Raw genomic sequence first — 7159 nt, 5'->3', positions numbered from 1 at the left:
TGAAGGGTAAAGGGGTCCAGGAAGACTGGTTGCTCCTCAAGAAGGAAGTCTTTTAAAGGTGCAGGAACAGGCTATCCCCCTGAGTCACAAGATAAACTGGCATGGAAGAAGACCAGTGTGGATGAACAAGGAGCTCTTCCTGAGACTCCAGGAGAAAAACAGAATCTACCTCCTGTGGAAGACAGGATGGGCAACTCAGGTAGAGTACAAAGAAGTTATTATGATGTGCAGGGGGAGAATTAGAAAGGCAATAGCCCAGCTTGAAATCAATTTGGCCACTGGGGAAAAAGGGAACAAGAAACTCTTTTACAAAGAGGACCAAGGAGAATCGCTATCCTTTATTGGATGTGGCTGGAAACACATAAAGAAAAGTCTGAGGTTCTGAATGCCTTCTTTATGCCTATCTTTTAAAGTCAGGCCAGTTATCCTCAGGCTACTCTACACTCTGACCAGGAAGTCTCAGATATGAAATGGAATAAACTCCCCGTGATTCAAGAGGAAACAGTCAGAGAGCTACTCTTTTCTGCTTGGACTGCCACAAGTCCATGGGGCCAGATGAGATCTGTCCGAGAGTGCTGAGGGAACTGGTGGAGCTGGTAGCCAAACCACTTTCGATCATTTATCAGCATTTCTGGTCATTTGCAGAGGTCCCAGAAAACTGAAGACCTGCCAGTGGAACTCCCATCTATAAGAAGGGTTGTAAGGAGGATCTGAGGATCTAGAGGCCTGTCAGCCTGACCTTAGTGCCAAGGATGGTTATGGAGCAGATTGTCTTGAGGGCAATCACATGGCATTTGCAGGACAACTGTGTGATCAGGCAGTATGGGTTCATGAAGGGCAGGTCCTGCTTGACCAAACTGATCTTCTTCTATGATCTAGTGACCTGCCTGGTGGATGAGGGAAAGGCTGTTCGTGTGGTCTACCTAGATTTCATCAAAGCCTTTGACACTGTCTCCCACAGTATTCTCCTGCAGAAGCAGACAGCGCATGTCTTGGACAAGTGCACTCTTGCTGGTTAAGAAGCTGTCTGGAGGGCCTGAGTTAAACTCAGTTGGTGACCAGTCATGAGAGGTGTTCCCCAGGGGTTGGTGCTGGGGCCTGTCCTCTTTAATATCTTTATTAATGACCCGGGTGAGGACATTGTGTGTCTCCTCAGTAAGTTTACATATAACAACAAGTTAGCAGGAAGTGTCAATCTGCCTGGGGATAGCCAGGCCCTACAGAGTGATCTGGACAGGCTGGATAGCTGGGTTGAAACCAATGAGATGAGGTTCAACAAGACCAATTGTCAGATCCCGTACTTTGGCCACAACCCCAGGCAACACTACAGGCTTGGGGCGGAGTGGCTGGAAGACTGTGTGGAGGAAACAGACCTCAGGGCATTGGTTGATGCTCAGCTGAACCTGAGTCAGCACAGGTGGATAAGAAAGCCAGTGGCATCCTGGATTTTATCAGAAATAGTATTGCTAGCAGGAAAAGGGAAGTAATTGTCCCTCTTTATAAGCACTGGTGAGGCCACACCTTGAGTACTCTGTTCAGTTTTGGGCCCCTCACTGCAAGAAAGACATTGAGGCCTTGGAGCATGTCCAGATAAGGGTAAAGAAGCTGGTGATGGGTCTGAAGCACTGGCCTCATAAGGAGCATCTGCGGGAGCTGAGATTGTTCAGTCTGGAGAAGAGGAGGCTCAGTAGATACCTTATAGCTCTCTACAACTACCTAAAGGCATGTTTTAGTGAGCTGGGTGTTGGGTGTTGGCCTCTTCTCTCATGTAATTAGTGACAGGACTAGAGGGAATGGCCTCAAGTCATGCCAGGAGACATTCAGGCTGGACACTAGTAAATTCTACTTTTCCAAAAGGGTGGTCAAGTTATGGAATGGGCTTTCCAGGGAGGCAGTGTAGTCACTGTTCCTGGAGGTTTTCAAGGAATGTTTGGATGCTGTGTTGAGGGACATGGTTTAGTGAGAACTACTGGTGATATGTGAATGGTTGGACTGGATAATCTTGTAGGTCTTTTCGAACCTTAGGGACATAATGAGTCTATGATTCTCTGAAAGATATTAGACACTGATTCTGGGGATGAAATAACCACTTTTGAGGGATTTTGTTTGGTTTAGAAGGAAAACAGCAAAAGGATACAATAAGATTATACATTTTCTTATATATTTTAGTCAAAAATACGAAAACACTTAAAGTTAATTTAATGGTGCATTTAATTTTTAGGATTCTGATTCACTTCTCATCTCTTTTAGCATTTTGTTTCACGAGAGAATAAATACAGATGATTATGAATGAGTTAACTGGCCAACACATTATTGCAGTGATTGCTCTTCCTACATGGCAATTAATTCTACTGGTTATACTAATCAAACTGAATACCTACTTAGGAACAAAGGGAGAAGAAATCACTTTGTAATTGTAGCTAAGCCAGTAAGTTGACAAATATAACTTGTACTGAGTGATTATGAGTGCAGAAATGCCTCTTGATTTTTGAATGCTATTCTTAGCAAGCTGATAGAGCTGCACTCGCATTTTGGCAAGTAACAAAATAAGGCCTGGCCCTATGCTATAGAAGAAGCTTACAAAAAAACCCCAAAACAAAACAAAAACAAAAGAAAACAAAAACAACAAACAAACAAACAAAACCAAACAAAAAACATATTTATAAACTGTAATTAATCATTAAAAAAAATTGAGAACTAAAAGAACAAAATGAGCAACCCCTTATATTATATGATAGATCTAAGCATGCATGTAGGTACAGTAGAATAGTTGTCCTAAAAATCCATATTTTATCTTATCTATTCTCCTGTCTGTGTTGAGAAGCAAAAACAAAAAAGCAAATGCAAACATTTTCTAACTACAGTGATAAACGTTAGCAGATGGATAAAGTAGATGAGTAAATGTAATACAAAGTAAAACCTTGTAGTATCATGGCAAAGCAGGTAGAAGTATGAATAAAATATGAATTAAATAAATGTCATCTTCCAGTGGCAGAGATTAACCACCACTGCACCTCTTTCCAGAATACTAAACTTTAATTGATAAGGGCAACATTGCCTTTGAACTTTTAACAGCAGGCACTTGAACACACTAATAGGGTAATTGGCACTTGAATTCAAAAGCCTTGCTTCATGTTGTGTAAAAGGCTTTGATATGTAATAGCTTTCAGCCAGAAATCTTTGCTGTTTTCTATACAGTGCTGAAGTGTGGGGGTAGATGTAACTGTGAGCAAGTCACCAAAGAGCTTATCAGACTCTTTGGTAGACCTTATCACTGTGAAACCCTGGAAGACCAGAGTGTGAGACAAGAGCAAGCAGTGTCTGTTTGCTTCTACGGGTAGACAGGAGGTTCCATTGATATGCATTGTTAATCCTATTACTCTTAAGAAACTTTTCATCCTTTATCACTGTTGTTTGGAAAAAGCTAGGACCAATTAATTGATTAGAGGAACTGTTTGAGGAACAGGAATGTCTTGCTTGTAAGTGAATGGTATATAAGATGTATGCTGAACACAATAAAAACACACTATTTTGATGCTACAAGAGACTAAGAGAGCTCTCTAACTTGACTGAGCACAGACACTGAAGAAAAAACATGAACTATTAAACTATATTAAACATAAACTGTTAAACACCAAGACATTTTGCATGTTCAGAAGATGTACACAAAAATGATCCAAAGGGATGGGAGACCTCTCCTACAAAGACAGGTGGAGAGTGCTGGGGCTGTTCAGCCTGGAAAAGAGCATGGCAACCTGATAGTGATCTTTCAGTATCTAAAGGGGAGCTACAGGAAGGAAGTGGAAAGACTCTTTAGCAGGGTCTGTTGTGATAGAACAAGGGAAATTGTTTTCAAATTAAATGAGGGTAGATTTAGGTTGGATATAAGGAAAAAATCATTTAGAGTGAGGGTGGTGAGGCAGTAGAACAGTGATGCACTTGATGCCCTGTCCCTGGAGACTTTCAAGGCCAGGCTGGATTAGGATCTGGGCAACCAGATCTAGTTGTGCATATCTCTATTAATTGCAGAGGAGCTAGACTATATTGCCTTCAGAGGTCCCTTCCAACTCTAAGGATTCTATGATTCTATAGAGGAACCCCCTCAAAAGTTATCTGTGGTCAACTATGTAGTTCTGCTACCTAGCCAAATCCTGAAGATGAAAAGAAACAAAATAAAGCAATGTATATATATACACATATATATATCTATATTTTTTGCTGTTTTGTTTCTTTTACATATATATATATATAATATTATATATATATATTACATATATATATATACACGTTTCCCCCAGTGTTGTTTATTTTACTTCCTTCTGGTTCATTTGTTCACAGAAAAAGACTAAAGGTAAAATAACTGATACTTCTGATGAAGTCAGTATGAATCTTATTTCCAGTGGAATGGTAGTCAGTCTCTCCCCAGAAACAAATAGAATTTCATCATCAATTCTTAGAATTCTTTAATTACTTTCATTTGGATTTTCCTGCAGTTTCCAATGCATAAAAATTAAAAGAAAACATGTAATCTCTCTGAATTTATGTAATCTAACAACAGTAATAACAGTAACATTACAACAGATTTTACTACAAGAATATTTATTTATGGAACAGTTAAGAAATTACATTTTTTCCCTGTTGTTTTTTGTTTGTTTGTTTGTTGTTTTGCTTGCTTGTTAGTTTGTTTGTTTTGTTTTGTTTGTTTTCCTGCTGCTTGCCTCTGGCTATCACTGAAATAACTTGTGTTGAATTCTGTTTTATGCTATTCACTATTTTTCCGTTTAGTACTCAACCAAATTTTAAATCATCCAATTATCTGCACAGCTTAGTATATTAACTGACATTCAGTTAGCTCACAGAGTGATGTTGAGGTATGAAATGTCTGTCAATACCTTCTGAGTACTTGCTTTCTGTAACAGCATAGAATAGATAACTACAAACTAACTCTGAATCTTGATGTACTACAATTCTTTTGAAGTGTACTGTGACTGTTCTATTTTGCAGTGGACTGAATGATCTGGATTGCAACAAGAATCTGAATTTGTCTGTCTGTAGAGCACAACATGGATATTTCAGCTTGACAGCTTAATTGAGGCTAGTTCTGGGATTTCTAATGCACTATGGTAGTGTCTGGCATAGATATATAAAGATTTTGGTAGTTGCAGAGAGATAAGGGAGACATAAAATAATAATAATAACAATGATAACTAATTCCACTACTGCCACAGAACTCAGTTTAGGCAAACACTTCTGAAAACATCACCTTCAAAAGTGAAAATAACCCCAAGTGATGCTTTGCTCATTGTAGCAAATATGTGAAATAATGAAATTTAAGTACTTTTGATAAAGCCTTCTTTTAATGTGGTGGTTGAAATCTTTCTCTTACTCAATTTAATAGCCATTTTGCTTTTGATTATAGTGTAAGTGGTATTTCATCCTCTGTCACAATGGAGTAATCATTTTATATATACTAACTTCAGAGTCTTTTATGCCTAAATGGCAGAAACTGGTGCTACTGTGCTGCTATTTTCTTGAAAAACCTGTAAATAGACACAGTAGATAAAAACAAATGCAGTAAAGAAGAGGCAAAACTGGAAAAATGAGTAGGAAAAAACAGAAAGTAAGAGTACTACACCAGCTTTTGTACATGAGCTTGCTTGTTTTTCTTGTTACTTTTGTTTGTTTCTTTTTTGTTATATTCTCTTACAGAATATGCTGTAGAAAATGTGGTGAAAGAAATTGTATTTACTTTATTCTGGTGGATGCTGACTGTGTGGAACAGCAAATGATAATAATGTAATATTTTTTGTAAGAAATTACAGTTATTTCAAGTTATAGAACACTGATTTTGTTTGTTTTGTCTATGTTACTGAAAAAGTTGTTTGAACAGTGTGATAAAAAAAAAAAAACAAAACCAAACAACAAAAACATTTTGTCTGAAGAAAACCCACAGGTGTTTCAAAAATGTTTTAAGGAAACCAAATTAATTCAAATAATAATGAGTGACACTGTACTAGTGACAATAAAGAGGAAACGAATGATGAAGAGATCAAAAGCTGGTAGAAGCAACTGGACTTTGATAACTCCAAATCCACTCCAGATGTTGATGTGTCTTCCAAACAATGGAATCACACACTGCATTGTGTGCCCCCGGTGGCGCAGTGGTATAAAGTGCTGCTTGCAGCACCGGAGGGCTAGGGTTCGAATCCCCTCTGTGGCGCAAGTGGTAGAAGCGTTGCTCTGCTACACAGAAGGGCTCGAATCCCGGGAGTTGGACTCGATGATCTCTAAGTAACAAGTATGACAAGTCATGACAAGTAACAGGATGAGGGGATATGGTCTCAAGTTGTGCCAAGATAACTTTAGGTTGGATGTTAGGAAATACTTCTTTACAGAAAGGGTAGTTAAGTACTGGAATAGGCTCCCCAGGGAGGTGGTTGAGTCGCCGTCCCTGGATGTGTTTAAGAGCGGTCTGGATATGGTGCTCTGGGATATGATTTAGCAGAGGGTTGTTAAAGTTGGATGTGGTGCTCGGGGATATGATTTAGCAGAGGGTTGTTAGGGTACTATGGTTGGGCTGTGGTTGGACTTGATCTTCAAGGTCTTTTCCAACCTGGGTAATTCTATGATTCTATGATTTTCTATCGATTAACACACACATGGAAACACATACAGACACATACACATGCAGTCAGTCACATACATTCCTTTTTCATAAATGCCACATGTAATTCTTGATGAATGCCAGTTGAGGAATAAACAATTCTGGTACAGTACAGTTAGCTTGTTCTTGCAGGTTTTTTGTTTGTTTGTTTGTAAAAAAATCATTTAAGAGTGTCATACAGAGAATCTTGTAGTACCAACTTAGGATCATAAGCAAAATTCACTCATGATTTCTTTCCTTGGATTTATCACATACTTATGCCTGAAAACCACTGCATCTATACTGTCATGTTCTCTGGAAACACAACATGAAGCTTAAAATTCAAATTGGCTAAGGACAGATGGAAGATGGAAAATTTTGATTACTACCCTGAAGAAAAAGAACAAAAATAATTCATAATAAAAAAAAAAAAAAGGAAGCATATATAGCAAAAAATAAAAATAAAAATAAAAATAAAATAAAATAAAATAAAATAAAATAAAATAAAATAAAATA

This window comes from Excalfactoria chinensis, chromosome 1 (genome assembly GCF_039878825.1).
Source record: "Excalfactoria chinensis isolate bCotChi1 chromosome 1, bCotChi1.hap2, whole genome shotgun sequence".
Classification (NCBI taxonomy): Eukaryota; Metazoa; Chordata; class Aves; order Galliformes; family Phasianidae; genus Excalfactoria; species Excalfactoria chinensis.
Note: the sequence above shows the minus strand (reverse complement) of the source record.